Raw genomic sequence first — 18,026 nt, forward strand, 5'->3', positions numbered from 1 at the left:
CAGGAGAATGAAGGCGGCTGTGAGAGGCTGACGCGTCCTGCCCCAGGGGTGCTTCTTCCAGGTGACACCCCGGTGGCCACCGCCAAGAACATGCCTGGGGACAGCGCGGATCTGTTTGGGAATGGTGCGGCTGAGGACAGCGGTGCAGCCAACGGGCTCCTGTGGCCCACGGTCATCATCGGGGAGCAGGAGCACCGCATAGACCTGCACATGATCCGGCCGCATATGAATGTGGTCACCCACGGAGGGTAGGCCCCCCCTGGTACCTGTGGTCACCCACGGAGGGGAGGCCCCCCCAGGGACCCGTGGTCACCCATGGAGGTGAGCCCCCCCCGTACCCGTGCTCACCCACGGAGTTGAGGCCACCCCATTACCACGTGCTCACCCATGGAGGGGAGATCCCCCCAGGTACCCGTGGTCACCCACGGAGGTCAGACCCCCAGGGTACCCGTGGTCACCCATGGAGGTGAGGCCCCCCCAGCTACCACGTGCTCACCCATGGAGGTGAAGCCACCCCGGGTACTAGTGCTCACCCACGGAGGTGAGACTCCTGGGTACCCGTGGTCACCCACAGAGGTCGGACCCTCCCAGGTACCTGTGGTCACCCATGAACTTCTTGAAGTACTTTTATATATACATTTTTATATAAGACAAAATTTAGCAATTTCTTTTCTTTTTATTTTGTTAATTAACCTGAAAATTTCCACAGCTGATTCTTTGAAATTCCCCATTATTTCCCCATGTGTTACCTAAGTTCAGGAGAGGGACTGCTGTTCATTTGATGATGTAAGGGCCTAGCTCCCCTAGAAGTGCTAAACCTTTCAGCATTTTTCTTTCCAGGGTTCTCGTAACCTCTAGTAGCTTGGTACTAGTATTTCAGTTCCTAAGGTGCTACAATTATTTTATAACCTCAGTTTTAATTTTGAAGTATGAAACCATTTTTCCCTCCTCTATACCTACCAAAGTGCTTTCTATCAATCATATTATTATTTGTTTACACATCCATTGTTCCACTCCCTTCACTTCTTCCTTAAAAAAATAACTCTATGAATGCTAAGGGCATAGTAGTCACTTAATTAATGTTTATTTACCACGTGTCACAATTTCTTGATGAAATACTATTCCAAGGGAGGGAAACACAATGAATAGATTGTCTTGTGGCCTTTCTGCTCCTCTGTTGTTAAAGCTCATCATCAGTGTGAGATGTTATGCCTTAATTAGAACTGTAAGTACCCATGAATACATTGAAATGATTATAAATTTCAGAGATAATGTTTCCAATTCACATACCTTAGTCTCCTTTTTTCTGTATCAAGGTACAGGGTCTTATTTAAGCTAACAAATAATTATCCTTCATTACATAAGCAGTATGTAACTTGACCTTAAAAGCCTGCTTAACTTAACAATATGGCAATGAATGGCAATGAATCTAGCCACCAGCTGTGCCTCCTTGTACTTCCACAGTTCTTGGTACCTGTGAATGTGTCTTTATTTTGGAAGACTGAAAGAGTCCTTCATATTTCCGTGGTATCCAGAATTATTGGTGTTTTCAGGCCATAGCACTGCAAGATCTCTCACGAATTTCTGTTGGACTCAAAATACTTTGGAAATCTGTGTTTCTGTTCTTTTTGTTCCTACACCTACAGGTATTCATGCATTTCCAAGGTGTATTCCTCTGAATACACCTTAAAATTAAAAATTTTCAATGTTTTGAAAATCTAGACAGTTTGATGAAAAAAAAGGTTCTGGCTGGTAAGTGTCTGATGTCTTCGATATATTAAAAACTTTCCTCTAGGATAAATAGGGCATACTAAAATAAAAGCAATATTACAATTATTGTTAAAAACAATGTTAATTTTTATAAAGATTTTGTTTATTTGAAAGGCAGAGTTACAGAGAGAGGGAGAGAGAGGGAGAAAGAGATCCTCCATTGGGTGGTTCACTCCCCAAATGGCCACAAGGCCAGGGTAGGGCCAGGCTGAAGCCAGGAGCCAGGGACTTTTTCCAGGTCTCTTGCATGGGTGCAACAGCCCAAACACTTGGGCCATCCTCTTCTGCTTTCTCAGGCCATCGGCAGGGACAAGAAGTGGCACCCATATGGGATGCTGGTATTGCAAGTGATGGCTTTACCTGCTATATCACAATGCCAGCCCCCATCAACAATATTAATTTGTAAAAATATTCTTTGTTGAATATTCTCCAAATTTTTCATATATTCTTCTAACTTTCATTATAATTCTTTGAATAGATGCTTTCACTCCATTTCACAGATGAAGAAATTAAGATGCTGTTGTTACTGCAATTCACATGGGAGGCTAAGTAACATGTTTATGCTGCAACAGCCAGTAAATTGTGTACTGTTCCTAACTGTAGGACTGGTTTTGTTGATTCTGGAGTGTGGCTCTGTTTTCCAAGATCGTAACCATTACCCTGTACTGCCTAAAATGAGCAAAGGACAAGAAAGGAAGTTTTCAAAAGATGAGATAAAATGACTCCAAAAGCACGAGCATTTTGCAGTTTCACTAATAAATGCAAATTAAAATTAAAATGCAGTGTCTTTTCTTGCTAACAGAGTGTTGACAATAAGAAATTCTTGTGGGGTGGTGGTGGAAATGCATTAGTTTCAGCGTGGGGTTAGAATGTGTGTCCCTGTCTGCAGAATGGATATGATTGAGGGGATAGATGCCAGGTTAAGGCTGGAAATCCTTTTGCTGCCAGTAGGGAATAATCATTGTCTTTGGTCGCACTTCTGGAGCACTTTGAAGAAGATGCGCCTTTCCCGTGGTCAGATTTTTGAGCTTCAGGCGTTCAGTCGGCCGTATTCATGGCTGTTAGCATAGTATGCGAGATGGTCTTTTCCTCAGATGATAGGGTCTGGTGGGTAATGACTGCACGCACATGTGTATAGGTTTCAGTGGCTTTCTTTTCAGCAAGCCTTTTAAGATATTGTTGCCAGGGTTTCAGCATTAATGATAAATTTTAAATTATAGGTTTATTTGTGGCATGTTGGAATTTGAGAGAAAATTCATAAAGTCAATCTTACTTGCCTCCACTGTTGACAAATGATTCTTTATGTTTGGTTTGGTGCAAAATGCAGGGAATATAGGTCTAATTCCTTTATTCAAACTGAGTAAATGGTTTGGGACAATTAATTTCCAGTTGTTTCCTAGTAGAGCAGATTTACTTGTATATTAATGAGGCACAGGTGTTAGGCCCCTGGTGCCTGCATGCCTGGGAGGTGTATTTCAGTTGTTTATCTACTCTGCCATAGGTACTGCAAGGTGTTCAGGCTTGCCTTTAGCAGTTTTTACAGTGAGGATTTTTAATTGTTTGATTTTTTTTTCAAATTTGCCTGTACCTGCTAAAATTTTAAAACTGATCATGTAGAAAGAAATTGCAGAAATTTGAATAGCAATAACAGCTAAAGAAAGTAGTCTCACTATACTTAACAGCCCAGCCTAACATTAAAGAGAAACAGGTTTATCTACATGAATATCTCATGTAATAAATCAGTGTAATCAACAATTTACCTTTTTGTGTGTATTTTTTGAGGAAATATGTCTTTGGCAGTCAAGTATTTATTTGGAGTCAATTGTTTATATTAATATTCTTTTTTTTATTCACTGAACTGCACTACCAGCACTTTAGTGGAGATGGAATAGCCTCCTTAGACATGAATTTCAGTCACTGGCATAATTATAGCTATCTACATACTCATTAAATCTATAGGAGAACTGTGTCCAAAAAGAGCCATGCATTCAGAAACAGTACACAATTAAATATACATGTTTTAAAAGTTGTGTTTTTTAGGCTTGTTTAAAATTAATTTCCTGTGGCGTTCCTCTCTAAACAGAAGAATTCTAACAAAGGGATTCCCATGCTTTGGTTTCTTCCCTGTAGGAAAGAATGGGAAGAACTACTTGTAAACAACAATTACTTGGCAACAATAAGGCAGAAGGGGATTCATGGGCAGCTGAGAAGCAGCAGGTTCTGCAGCATTTGCTGGAAGGTAAGAAGAAAATATTTATTTACAGTTTGTGATTGCAATAGATCAACACATGACCTGATGCCCTGGAAGATTACCCATGAAGGGGATCGCTGAATTTTCCAAGAGACTTCGCTCCTAGTCATTTGGCCATTCCTGTTTATCTTTCACAGGATATTTACTAATGAGATGAGCCACCTTAGTCCTGAGTAACTGGTGATGATAAAATAACCATCTTTTCTTCTTTGGATGGTGCAAAAATCAAAGCAACACTTAGATGTTTTCCAAAAAATGTTTGCAGAAACTCTTGAGTTGGGCAGGAAAGGGAGGGGGTAACTAGCTTTTAGGTTCTTACTGTGTCAAGTGCCTTCATTTCGTCATCCTGTCCTTTCATAAATAGAGGATCAGAAGAATTTTTCACAATTCTTTTGCTTAAAAGCCCAAAAGTCAAGGCAACAAGGAGAAATAGAAGGAAATTGGGTTAGTGTCTTTGGAAGGGAAGAACCTTTGGTTATCAAAACTGGTAATGATAATCAGCAGCTATTTTTTAATTGCTTTGAAATAGTAGCCCCTTTTGTTCTCCAAAAATGAATTAATTGGGATTTAGACTGGTTTCTAAAATGACTTCTGTTAGGAAACTGGCGCAGTTGGCCGCATGGCCCAGCTACCTGAGCCAGGCTCCACCCCCAGCCTAATGGGATTGGCTGCTCCTACTTCCCTGCCCGCCCTCAGGCAAAGTTTTAAAAGGGCCTGTTGCTGAACATGTGCCCTCTTGCCCCTTCTCTCCTGTCTCCTGCTCTCTCTCAGTTCCTCTCTCTAGCCTCCTCCTCTGGTCTCTTGGCTCTGCTCTTCTCTTCTCTGTTCTCTCTTCTCTCCTTGATAGCTCCTCTCCTCTGTTTCTCTCTCTTATATTCTCTTTCCCCCTTTTTTCCTTCGCCGCCCCTTCACTCCGGTCTGTTGGGTGTTCCCCAATAAACCCTTTCCCTTACTCCGGTGTCCGGTGTGCTTTGCGACTGCTAACATTAAGATATAACAAAGGTGCCGTGACTCGGATAGCCTCATATTGGTAATCCAGCGTCCCCCAGTGCTCTGGGGTCCTGGATTTTTGCCGGTCGTGAAGCACATCTCTGGAACTCTTTCCAAGCCACCGAACGCTCCGCGACCTCCATCCACACATCGGCTTTCCAAATTTTGAGGTAAGACACGGGACGAAAATTCCTCACAGCAACTGCTATTTGAGTGGTGGTCTACTGTCGGATACTCGCCTGACTACTCTCGTAAAGGTTGTAGCACTGAACTCTAGCCACCACTCCTACTTCTACTTAAGTCCTTTAGTCTACGGACACTGTGTCCAGGCAACAGTGGGTGTGAGTGACGACACCATCTGTTCGCCTCTCTACAGGCTAGGCCCTGGGCTCCAGTGGGCACTTGGGTGACGACCCCACCTTCTGCTCCCATTCCTCTCCTAGTCAGACGACCAGGACTTCAAGGACGCTTGCTGTCCACTAATCTGACCTTCTGAGTCACCATGGGAAATTCCTCCTCCCGTGTTCCATCTGATTCTCCTCTTGGTTGCCTTTTAGGTAATATGGTCCCTCTCAAATTGGCCCCAGCCCTCAAAAGCAGCCCCTCTATGGTGGCGCATTTGGCCCTGAGGGATCGGAAGTCAGAGTAGTTTGACCCTGATAACATCTTTATCACTTCCGTGAGCCTTCGGGAAAATGGAAGGGGATTCCATACGTTCAAGCCTTTTCCTATCTTCGAACTAAACCTTCCCTGTGTACTTCTGGTCTCCAAGATTCACACTAGGGGGCATAAGCCTGAGCAAAAAATCCTTTCTTCTGCCCGGATCCTGTTATCCTGCAGATGAACTTCCTTATTGCTCCAATCTACAGGCGCCAGCTCAGCTGCCTCCTGAGGCCTCAGCGGCTGAAGTTCAGCGCCATTATCCCCCATGCGGCAGCTGTGTCCTCACCTCCCCCTCCTGCCAAATTCCAGGGGGCGGGGGCAACCTCTGCTCCCACCTCCACTGCAATCTCTTCCATCTTCTCTCAATCCCCTTGCTTATCTATTCCTCAAAGCCAAAGTCTACTATCTCTGTCTAAACAGTTTGGGAATGGCCATCTCCATTGTCTCCTATCTCTGTCTAAACAGTTTGGGAATGGCTGTCTCCATTGTCTCCGACTGGTCTTTTGTCCCTCTTGTCCCAGTCTTACCATAAGAATAGCAAGGGAATGGTAGTCCCATCCTTTTGGGCTCCCTGCTTATTGAGAAACAAAATTAGATATCCCTCTCTTCTGATGGCTCTTTGTTTCATCATGCAGATAGGAAAATCAGGTTTCCTGCATGGATCTGGCTCACTGTAAATTTTTCTTTAAATTTAGAAATACCACTATCTTTCAAACTATTGCTTTGTAAAATGCTGAACTTATTTTGCAATTTATTTTAACAGGTTTCCAGGTAATCAGTACTCAATAAAACAGCAATGGGTCATTAGTACTTGTTTTAGATAAATGCAATTTTAATTTCAATTCAGATAAAAATATATCAGCATCCTAAGTCATTTAGATGTAACTGCTAATTTAAATTGGGTAAAACTTTTGTATACTCTACATGTTATATTCTATAAAATACTATTTGGGTTAGTTTATAAACTGTCTGAAAATAGTTCAACACTGTTTAAAGTACCTTAATCTTAATTTGGATATGTAAGTCAAGGAAAACATCGCAAGTATACTAATCTATTTCTCTTGGATATAGAATTAAAATCTGATTCTCTGTTAAAGCAGTGTGTTAAAGTAATCTGTTATATTCTCTTGATGTCAAATTTTAATTGTTTAAAAACAGCTGAATTTTTATTAACAGCTATGGGTTATTTAAATATGTGCTTCTTTTCAAACATCTAAATAATTACCTTGTAACAATGATCAAATTTGGTCTATATTATGTCATGATGTTAAAGAATCTTACTTCAACCAGATATTTTGGATTTTGAGCCTTCTTGACATTCTTGACAAGTATTCAAAAAATCAAAAATCAAAATCTCAAAGAATTTGGACTTTGAAATTTTCAGTAAATTTTGGACTTTGGTTTTTCCAGTTTGGGCCCAACTGAAAAAATCAAAGGACTTATGTCTCATCTTGTAGAGACACCAACTAATCAGGCTATTTGGACTATATTAAAAGTACTGTCAAGATGTGAAGTGGTACTAAATTTTAAGTTTCTATAATATAAAATGCTATTAATACAAATGTCTGAGAATGAAAAAGTCTAACCATCTTGTGTTACTAGACACAATAGTTACCTTAGGAAAAAAGCCCCAGAGGCCTAAAAGGGTTAAATGCTTTGTAAAATCCTACAGATGCTTTCAAAAATACTGTGAAGTAAGCAAATTGGTTAATGAGTTTATAATTTTAAATGTGACAACTTAAAGCTCTGTCATCCACAATTTTATATATCAGATTTGTTGCTCATAAAACTAAAGCATTGTTGGTTCTGTGTGTTTAGCTGTCCTCCTATAGGTTCTGATGAAATTTTTCCAGCCACATGTATTGTATTCAGTACTTTGGGATGACTCTGTAACCAGATGAAGCCAATAATATATTAGAGGTACCAACTGTGACAAAGTATGTGAAAAAGCAATTCAAATCAATTGGTAATTTATAAACAGAAGTTAAATTTTTTAAAAAATTATTAAAATTGCTATATTGGTCTAGTATGTTATGTTATATGTGCATACATACTGTATGTCTACATGGGAAAATTACTAAAAATTTTATTTTAATTGGCTTATAGATAAAATTGTCCATAAATTTAAACAGCTAAAATAATTCAAAGATATACTTTAATTCATGTGACCTGAATCTCTGTATCATATGTTTTAAACTTGTTAATAAAAACTGAAAACATTTTATATGCTTGTGCTGAAATTTGCTGGTTAAACAAGCCACATCATGTTAGATATTTAAGAGATGTTTCCAAATATGTTCATTAATATTTATGGAAGGCATTGGGCCTTCTGGTAAATGTTTTCTTAAGTTATCTAATGGTTAAAACTGCTTTCTAAGTTTTCATGTGATATTGCTATTGTCAGTAAGCAATCTGGGACTGGCACCCCTATTTCTCTAGTCTAAGCCCAACTTGTTCTTTCATTTCTCTATTCTCTTTGAGGTAGGAAACTAATTCTATTATGAAGGAATCTCCAAGATGCAAAATTTGATTTTAGATCTTATAAAAGAGATGGCTAACACATTTCTGTAATAGCATAGCCAAAATAAGAGCTTAAATGATAATTTCTTAGCTAGATTTACTTCGCCATCATCAAGGTAAACAGTAAACAGAAAAGCCTCCCTTTCAGAACAAAGGGAAAGAAAGTTTTAAAGTGAGAATATAGTTTTCCTCATGGGCATTGTCTGCCTCAACATAAACTACTACAGAACATGCCTGTGACTATAGACTTCTAGTTTAGTCCACTGAAGATTAGAGATGGGACTTGAACACCCCCTTCACTTGCATCCTCTGGTCTGCTTTAACAAAAACCAGGAGGAAAAGAAAGCTAGGCATCAGAAGCAATGGGTGGCAGGCCTATTAATGGCTGTTCTGTACAGTGATCTGCCCTCAAGGAGACCCAACAGGCCAGTCTACTGCAGTAGCTTTCAATGTGGAAAGCCTGGGCTTCAGCAGAGGTCAGCTTGTGAAGAGCCCTGGTAGCTCTGCCAAGAGTTGGATCACTGGAAATGGACCTGCCCTGGAGTCGAAGGATGCCCAGGTCAGGGCCACAGATCTTATTGACTCTAAGCTAAAAAGCCCTTCACTCAGCCCAGCTTCCAAAGTGACCACCGCAGCTGAGGGGACAGCCAACCAGGGTCAGCAACACTGCAGGCAGAACTGTAAATTTCCTGTTAGAGATGCCATCTGCCTTTACCTGGCCAACTCTCCTCCCAGGCCAGCTAGGTAATGAAAGTCAACATGGTGCCTTCCCCAAGGAGATTCACACCTCCCTTAGGATGTACCCTATGTGAAGAGATATAGGTCTGGGCCTCATAATTTACAAGGCTTTAAAGCCCACCTGATTATTATCAAGCTCCTTCCACCAGGTTCTTTTTGCCTCTCAATCAGAAAACTGCCCACCCAAGATCATTAGCATCGGTCAACGCTGTGGAGTGAAGACGGCACAAGGTAAGTGACGGCTATGGGGCAGGCATTATCGTCACGGGAAATGTTCATTTAGGGTCTGAGGGAGGCCCTCAAGACACAAGGAGTTCGGTTAAAAATAAGGATCTAAAGGCATTTTTTGAGTATGTAGAAAGATTGTGTCCCTGGTTCCCCAAGGAAGGAACAATTGACAAGATCAAGTGGGAAAGACTTGGAAGTTGTTTAAAGGATTTTCATGAAACCTTTGGCCCTGCAAAAGTGCCTATTATGATTTTTTCATATTGGAACCTGATTAATGACATTCTAAAAACCCGTCACCTAGATAAGGGGTGGTGAGGAGACACTACAGCAATCCTCCCAACCTGCATCTAAATGCCCATCTGTCATTCTGGATATACCCTCCACTGATGATAACCCCAAAGATGAAATCAAGGAGCCGATTTCGGCCCCTCCCAATGGGACAAGCCAGTTATATCCTGCAATCTGAGACAAATCAGACCCAGACGAGGAAGCTGTTCTAGGGGAAGAGGTCGTGCACGATCATAATTCCAATTGGCCCCAAAATGTTAAAAATCCCCTGCCGTACCTGCACCTTCCCATTTGTGCCCCTGCTCTCTATGACCTTAACCCTCCTGTGCCTGACTTGTCGGCCTTGCGACAGTCACTTCAACACAGACGAGAGCACATCCATCTCCTTAAGGAAATAAAATACCTCAATGTGGAGCTCCACCACCTTGCCTTAGAGCAGCCCCTTACAAAACCTAAACAAGGTAAAGTTAGGTCCAAAACCCAACCCCTTCTAGCTTTCCCTGTAACCAGGAGACAAGCCGAAAGTCACTCTGGGCCTGCCGCTGATGGGGAAAAAGAGTCTGAGAATTTGTCCCACCACTATGGGGAAGATAGTGAGGAACCTGGGTCGGAGGAGGAAGACCAGGTCCCCAATCAGGGACCTGACAATGGACAGCTGCCACCCTATAAAAAACTTAGTCTCAGATTTATTGAAAAACTTAAAACTGCTTGCACCCAGTATGGTCCCACTGCCCCATATACTCAGGCCTTATTGGAAAGTCAGAGTGCCCGGTGGCTTACACCTAATGATTGGGACTTCCTCACCAGAGCTGCTCTCAGCAGAGGTGACTATGTCCTGTGGAGAGCTGATTATGTTCAAATTTGCTAAAACTTCATCTAAAAATTGGACCCTCAAAAAACTTTTGGGAGATGCCCTGTATAATTCTAACAATTCGCAGGCCCAGTTCCCCGATGGACTTCTAGCGCAAATTAAAACTGCCAGACTAGGGGCTTGGAGAAAGCTTCCTCAAAGGGGAGCAGTCACTACCTCTTTGGCTAAGATTCAGCACGGGCCCGACCAGCCTTATAGTGATTTTGTCTCGCGCCTTAATGTTGCAGCTGAGAGACTAGTTAGCCCAGGAGAAAATGGAAGTGCATTTGTTACGCACCTCGCCTTTGAAAATGCCAACCCAGCTTGTAAAGGTATTCTTTAGCCTCATAAACATAAGGGTGATCTTTCAGAATATGTAAGGCTCTGCGCTGGTGTGGGATCGGCCCATGCCATGGGCTTGGCAATTGGGGCCACACTCAAATTGACCCAAAATCCCTCCAAGGGGACCTCCACTTGCTACGCCTGTAAACAGCCTGGACATTTTGCCTGTGAATGTCCAACCGCCTTTACAAACAGGCCCATGGCCCAAGGCCTGGCTCCAACTCTCCCAGGCAGGCCACTCCCCTCCACCCCATGTCTCCAATGTCATAGGGGTTATCACTGGGCAAATGAATGTAGGTCAAAGACTAATTCTTCAGGCCAGCCCCTCCCTCCTCGCCTGCTGGGAAAACTCAAAGAAGGGCCAGCCCCTGGGAAAACTCCAAGAAGGGCCAGCCCCTGGCCCCCGGTTTCTCAAAGGACAAACCCTGGGGCAGTACAGTTTGTCCCCTCCCAGCCTCAGGCTCAGCAACTACCTCAACAATTGCTTCCCTACAATGAGCAACCCCAGGTAGCACAGGACTGGACCTCTGTGCCGCCTCCGATACAATATTAGATTCCCTACAGGGGTGCGGGCCCCTTGCCTTCGGGTACCTGTGCTTTTCTTCTTGGCCGAGGGTCAGCCACCCTTAAAGGCATTCAAGTTTTTCCCGGTATTAATATAATTAATTATTAATTGTAACTATTATTATTAATTACATTAATATAATTAATAGCAGCCGCTATCAGTGGAGTAGCTGCCGTTCCACAGGGCACCCGTCTAGCACAACTGGTTCTTCTGCCTTTAATTACTGGAAGTACATCCTCAATTTCTTCCAGGCCCCGAGGCATTACCCCTTTGGGCTCCTCAGATGCTTATTGGGTCCAGCCAATTACAAAAAATAAGCCTGTGTTAACCCTTACTATTGAAGGAAAGGATTTCAAGGGCATTTTGGATGCAGAGGCAGATGCCACAGTCATATCTCAAGATCACTGGCCCGCCCATTGGCTGCTGACCGCATCTCTCACCTATTTGCGAGGTATAGGCCAGTCCAATAACCCCCAAATCAGCTCAAGGGTATTACACTGGAAAGATAAGGAAGGCAATCAGGGCACTGTGACTCCTTTTGTATTACCAGGCCTCCCTGTTAACCTGTGGGGACATGACATTCTCTCCCAAATGGAAGTTATCCTGTGCAGCCCTAATGCTGTGGTCACACAACAAATGCTGCGCATGGATTATGTGCCTGGCACAGGACTTGGAAAAATGAGACAGGGCATAACTCAACCTATTACAGCCCCCTCTAAAACAAATAGACATGGGCTCAAATATTCGGATTTTTAGTAATGGCCACTGGCCTTCCTGTACCCCATGCAGATAAAATCACATCGAATACTCAAACTCCTGTTTGGGTGGATCAGTGGCTGCTTACTCAAGAAAAGCTAAATGCCGCTACAGCGCTTGTACAGGAGCAGCTCGTGGCTGGACACCTAGAGCCTTCCAATTCTCCCTGGAATACACCCATTTTTGTCATAAAGAAAAAATCTGGTAAATTGTGCCTTTTATAGGATTTACGCAGCATTAATAAGGTCATGGCACCCACGGGAGCCCTCCAACCTGGCATCCCAACCCCCGTGGCCATCCCAAATGGTTATTACAAAATAATTATAGCTCTCAAAGACTGCTTTTTCACTATTCCTCTACACCCTGATGATCGTCCTTATTTTGCCTTTAGCCTCCCCCGTGTTAATTTCCAGGGACAGATACAAAGATTTCATTGGAAATCTTGCCCCAGGGAATGGCCAATAGCCCCACCCTTTGTCAAAAGTTTGTAGCATAGGCAGTGGACTCAGTTCATTTATGCTGGCCTCACATTTATATTCTGCATTATATGGATGACATTTTACTGGCGGCTCAGAACAAGTCAGACCTACAAGATTGCTTTACAGCACTTTCTAAAGCCTTTGTTGCCCTTGCTCCTGATAAGGTCCAGTTACAAAACCCCTTTACCTATTTAGGTTTAAAATTACAACAGGAATTGGTTTTTGTGCCCCGCATCCAGTTCCGCTTGGATTGCCTCCATACCCTTAATGATTTCCAAAAACTTCTAGGAGATATTCAATGGCTCAGGCCCTATGTAAAAATATCTGTCCTTTTACCCCTCAATGACATTCTGTGAGGAGACCCAGATCCCTCTTCCCACCACGAGCTCACCCCTGCTGCAGGAGACGCATTAAACCAAGTAGCGCAAGCCATCAGCCAACAGTTTGTTTCACAGATTTCTTATACTGCTTTTTGTAGTTTTAGCCACACCACATATGCCCACTGGAGTTTTTTGGCAAAAACCCCTCATGTCCAATAAAAAGGGTCAACCTCTTTTCTGGGTTCATCTCCCCATTTCCTCATCTAAGGTAATTACAGTATATTTGCTCAGGTTGCTTCAATAATCATCAAGGCTCGCTTCCTTTCCCGCCAATATTTCGGAAAAGACCCCAATGTTATAGTAGTGCCATATACCCAAGAGCAGACTCAGTTCCTTCTTCAAACTTCTGATGACTGGGGAAGAGCCATGTCAGGATTTATGGGAGTCATTGACAATCACCTCCCTGATGACCCCGTGTTACAGTTTGCCCAATCCTATTCCTTTGTTTTCCCCAAAAATACAAAAAATAACCCAATTCCAAAGGCTGTTATGGTGTTTACAAATGGGTTCTCCAATGGAATGGCTGCCTTCGTGGCAGATAACCGTTCCCATGTTTTTAAAGCATCTTATCAGTCAGCCTAGTTGGTTTAGCTGTATGCCATACTTCAAGTCTTTACACAGTTTTCCAGTCAGGCTGTAAATATTTATACTGATAGTGTATATGTAGCTCACTCCATTCCATTGCTTGAAACTTCTCCTTTCCTTAAAAAACTTCCAATGCTATGCCCTTGTTTATATGAATTCGAAAGCTAATATGAGAAAGTTAACAGCCCTTCTATTTGGGACATATTAGGTCACACACAAGCCTACCAGGATCACTCTCAGAAGGTAATGCCCAGGCAGATGCTGCTACAAGGCTTACCTTCCCCACAACTGTGGGATCAGTGCAGAAAGCTCAAAACTTGCATAGGTTGCATCACTTAAATGCTCAATCTGTCCATTTGTTTTGTAAAATTTCACAAGAACAGGCTCGTGAAATAGTCAAAAAATGTCCCTCATGCGTTACAAGCCAACCTGTACCGCATTTGGGAGTCAATCCATGTGGTCTTCTCCCTAATCAACTGTGGCAAATGGATGTCACACACTTCCCAAAATTTGGCAAACTAAAGTATCTCCATGTCTCTAAAGACACCTGTAGTGGCTTTGTCTTTGCCTCCCCCCACACAGGAGAAGCTGCTAAAGATGTTATCTCGCATCTTTTTTTTTTTTTTTAATTTTTGACAGGCAGAGTGGACAGTGAGAGAGAGAGAGACAGAGAGAAAGGTCTTCCTTTTGCCGTTGGTTCACCCTCCAATGGCCGCCGCTGCAGCCGGCGCACCGTGCTGATCCGATGGCAGGAGCCAGGATCCAGGTGCTTTTCCTGGTCTCCCATGGGGTGCAGGGCCCAAGCACCTGGGCCATCCTCCACTGCACTCCCTGGCCATAGCAGAGAGCTGGCCTGGAAGAGGGGCAACCGGGACAGAATCCGGCGCCCTGACCGGGACTAGAACCCGGTGTGCCGGCGCCGCTAGGCGGAGGATTAGCCTATTGAGCCACGGCGCCGGCCGTTATCTCGCATCTTATCACAGCCTTTTCTGTATTGGGAAAACCTGTTAAAATTAAAATAGATAATGGTCCTGCTTATGTCAGTACTAAATTTAAACAATTTTGTAAAGCACCCCACTGTTTTTGTATGTAGGAATAATTTAGCTTATACCATTTTACCAACAAATTGGACCGGTAGTTGCATGCATGCTATGCTTCTTCCCAATGTAGAAATTATTGATGGAAATATCCCTGTTCCTATCCTCTTGCTTGATTATATCGCAGGGAGACAAAAGCGAGCTATTCAATTTATTCCTTTATTGGCCACATTGGGAATTTTCACAGCTGTGGTTACAGGATCCACAGGGCTGGGAATTGCGGTCCAAAAATATAGAGAATTGTCCCAGCAACTTATTAAAGATGTACAAACCCTGTCTACCACCATCCAGGATCTTCAAGATCAAACTGATTCCCTAGTGGAAGTGGTTCTACAAAATCATAGAGGCTTAGACTTGCTTACCACCGAACAGGGAAGTATTTGCTTGGCATTACAGGAAAAATGTTTTTATACTAACAAATCTGGCATTGTTCACGATAAAATCAAAACACTTCAAGAAGATCTGGAGCGTCGTCGACGTGCCATGGCTGAAAATCCCTTTTGGACGGGATGGAATGGACTGCTTCCCTATTTGCTACCGCTTTTAGGCTCCATTGTTGGTTTGCTTGTTATACTATCTGTAGGTCCTTGTCTTTTCAATAACCTGATGACTTTTATCAAACAGCAAGTAGATAATTTAGCAGCCAGACCAATTCAAATACATTACCAAAGTCTGGCCATGGAAGATCCCATGGAAAACGTTATCTCTCTCTGGCTGGTGAAGTCTGGCCGATGAGGTCACGGTCCCTCCAACAACTAACTCTCCCCTTCGGTCTGCCGCTGCCGCAGTTGGGAGCTCAGGAAGGGCCCCAGGCCTATCAATAAAATGAGCAGTAAGCCAATGAAGGGCACCTTCCCAGAACCTCATCCACCTAAGACAGGAGTCCTTGGGGACTGGCAAGGATAACCAATGACGGGTAAGAGGTGCTGGAGCTCTGGATCAATTCCTAAGATAGGCACTGCTCACTCATCACGCTGGGCCTAACCGGTAGCCATTTCTGTTTAATTGATAAGAAAGGGGGATATGTCGGGGACCAACAGCATGTGACCTCTTAGTGGAAAGACAGGGCTAGACAGGCCAGACCAGATAGTACTGATAATGCAACCTTGTGTGACCTCATGCCTTAAGACCTTGTAGCCTTTCCCCTACTTGCACTAGCATTGCAGCTACAAGACAAGCTCCCCCTCCTTCCCCCACCCGACACCCTGCCTCTATGATATATAAGTGTGTGGTTGAAAAATAAAGTCTCAGCTTGATCGGCACCTGTCTTGCTGCCATCTTTGTGTCTCCTGTCCCTTTCATTTCTCCTTCTAGGTGCTCAGCCCCAGTTGCTGTCCCGCAGGATGTGACAACTGTAATGCTGATTCCTGATGGAAATTACCCGACAGTGTACTGGAGGAGGTGTAGGAGCTCTTTCTGTGGAAAGGTGCCAAGAGATGTCCCCCGGGTTTATAGGAAGGAGGGTAACAGGCGAGCATAAAGTTGACACCAGAGCCAGGTTGCCAAGGCTCCAGGGGACAGGGTGGCTGAGGAAGCCTTTCTTCCTCATGAGAGCAGACAAAAGCCTAACTCCCAGGGAGAAAAAAATACAGGAAAAAGATCAGACCTGCCTCTACTCATATTCCAGAAGACTGGAGTCTGCTTTCAAGATATTGTGTAACTTCTTCAATTGCTGCTGCTCTAATTTCTATTTACCTGAAAAGATGGGGAGAATTTTCCCCCAATTATGTATATAATTAGTATAATACAGTCCTTGGTACAGTAGCATAAAATATCAAGTAACTCTTTTTAAAGATTTATTTATTTTTGGAAAGAGTTACACAGAGGAGAGAGAGAGAGAGAGGACTTCCATCTGCTGATCCACTCCCCAAATGACTGCAATGGCCAGAGCTTCACTGATATGAAGCCAGGAGCCAGGAGCTTCCTCCAGGTTTCCCCATGCAGGTGCAGGGGCCCAAAAACTTGGGCCATATTTTACTGCTTTCCCAGGCCATAGCAGAGATCTGGATCAGAAGTGAGTAGCTGGGACTCAAACTGGCACCCCCATGGGATGCCAGCACTGCAGTTGGCAGCTTTACCCACTACACCATGGCACCGGCCCCTCAAGTAACTTTTAAAAGTTTCCTTGAATTCACAACCTATCATAAAACCTTTATAGAACACAGTACATGCCTTTCATAGTGCACTGGTTATTCAGGTCAGATTCAAGCTGGGGCCACTTGGCAAATGGGTCCTACTGTAATCCTTTCTGTTGTTTAGGGGTAGGAGCAAGTATAGACCAGTGAAAAATAATGTTCACTTAATAAGGTAATAGACATTTTTAAAAATATAAGCAGTAAGAAGAAACTCACAAAAATGTTAGAATAAAGATGTGTTTTTGAGATTAAACTGTGTTTTAATAAAAATTATCGTAAGCTCAGTTTTTTATCTGAAATACAAAACAACTCAGGGAAGGGTAACTCTAGTCATTTAAATTAGTAAATTGGAGCAGGGCAGGTGTTTTAGCCCAGTGGTATCTTATGCCATTTAAAACACCTGAGACCCATAGTGGACTACTTGAGTTTGTATTCCTGGATCTGGCTCCTGACTCAGCTTCTTGCTAATACAGAACCTAGGAGGTAGCAGTGATGGTCCACGTAGTTGAGTTCCTGCCTCCCAGGACAGACCTGGATTGAGCCCCTGACTCGTGGGCAGCCCTGGTCATGGCTGGCATTTGTGGAGTGAATTGCCTGCCTCTTTCTCTCAAATTTTTAAAAATTACTAAATTAAAATCATAAAAGTCAACAAAAATGTGATCTTACATAAGATTAATTGTTCTTCTTATGTCAATCTTTGGAATAAATTTTTCCAAGATAAAGAACTTCGATCAACGATTGAACAAGATGTCAAAAGATCATATGCAGAATTGTTTACAAGTTACTTCTAATAATTCAAGTTAGTATCACTTCTTTATAATTTTAGCAGAATATAAAATCCATAGGTGAGCCATACTTAACTGAATGCAGTATTCTACTTGTGGTAACAAAATTCTAATAAATATTTTCTATTCCCAGCATGCAGATTTCTATGTTCCCTTTAAAAAATAAATTACATTTATCATGCTGATGATCTTAAAGCAATACTTAATCAGTTCTATCAATTTCCAACAATTATTTGAAGTCATGTGAATCTGATAAGGTTGTACTGCAGTCATTATTTTGATATTTCCAGAAAAAATGATCTCTTGCTATATGTGTTTGAATTCCTTTCTTACCAAATGACTTTTTAAGTAACAACTGTTATTCTCGTCTTTCTCATTTTTCTTCCTCTTGAGGCCATTCGTTTGTGTAAGCAGCCTCTTCTCTCCATCTGCTCAGTACTTCCATCATGAAAGAAAAGTTCCTTTAGCACGTAGGTAATGTCCATAGCTATTAGATATTGGACTTCAACATTCTTGGTCATCCAGTGGAAGCCCATGTGATCTGTGCCAGAAGATGCTAAAGTGGCTTCTAGCTAATTTACTCTACAACATCTTTCCTCCTCAG

At 42.8% G+C, this 18,026-nt stretch overlaps 1 long non-coding RNA gene across 1 annotated transcript in view; it reads left to right on the forward strand.

Moving 5' to 3' along the window:
- The window catches only part of LOC103348706 (uncharacterized), a 97,041-nt gene that overhangs the window by 14,358 nt on the left and 64,657 nt on the right, over nucleotides 1-18,026 (forward strand). The window contains exons 5-7 of the long non-coding RNA XR_011387349.1: nucleotides 3,901-4,009; nucleotides 9,104-9,163; nucleotides 15,817-15,928. This is a non-coding gene — a long non-coding RNA (uncharacterized lncRNA). The remainder of the gene's footprint in view (nucleotides 1-3,900; nucleotides 4,010-9,103; nucleotides 9,164-15,816; nucleotides 15,929-18,026) is intronic.

Source organism: Oryctolagus cuniculus, chromosome 3 (assembly GCF_964237555.1).
Source record: "Oryctolagus cuniculus chromosome 3, mOryCun1.1, whole genome shotgun sequence".
Taxonomy (NCBI): Eukaryota; Metazoa; Chordata; class Mammalia; order Lagomorpha; family Leporidae; genus Oryctolagus; species Oryctolagus cuniculus.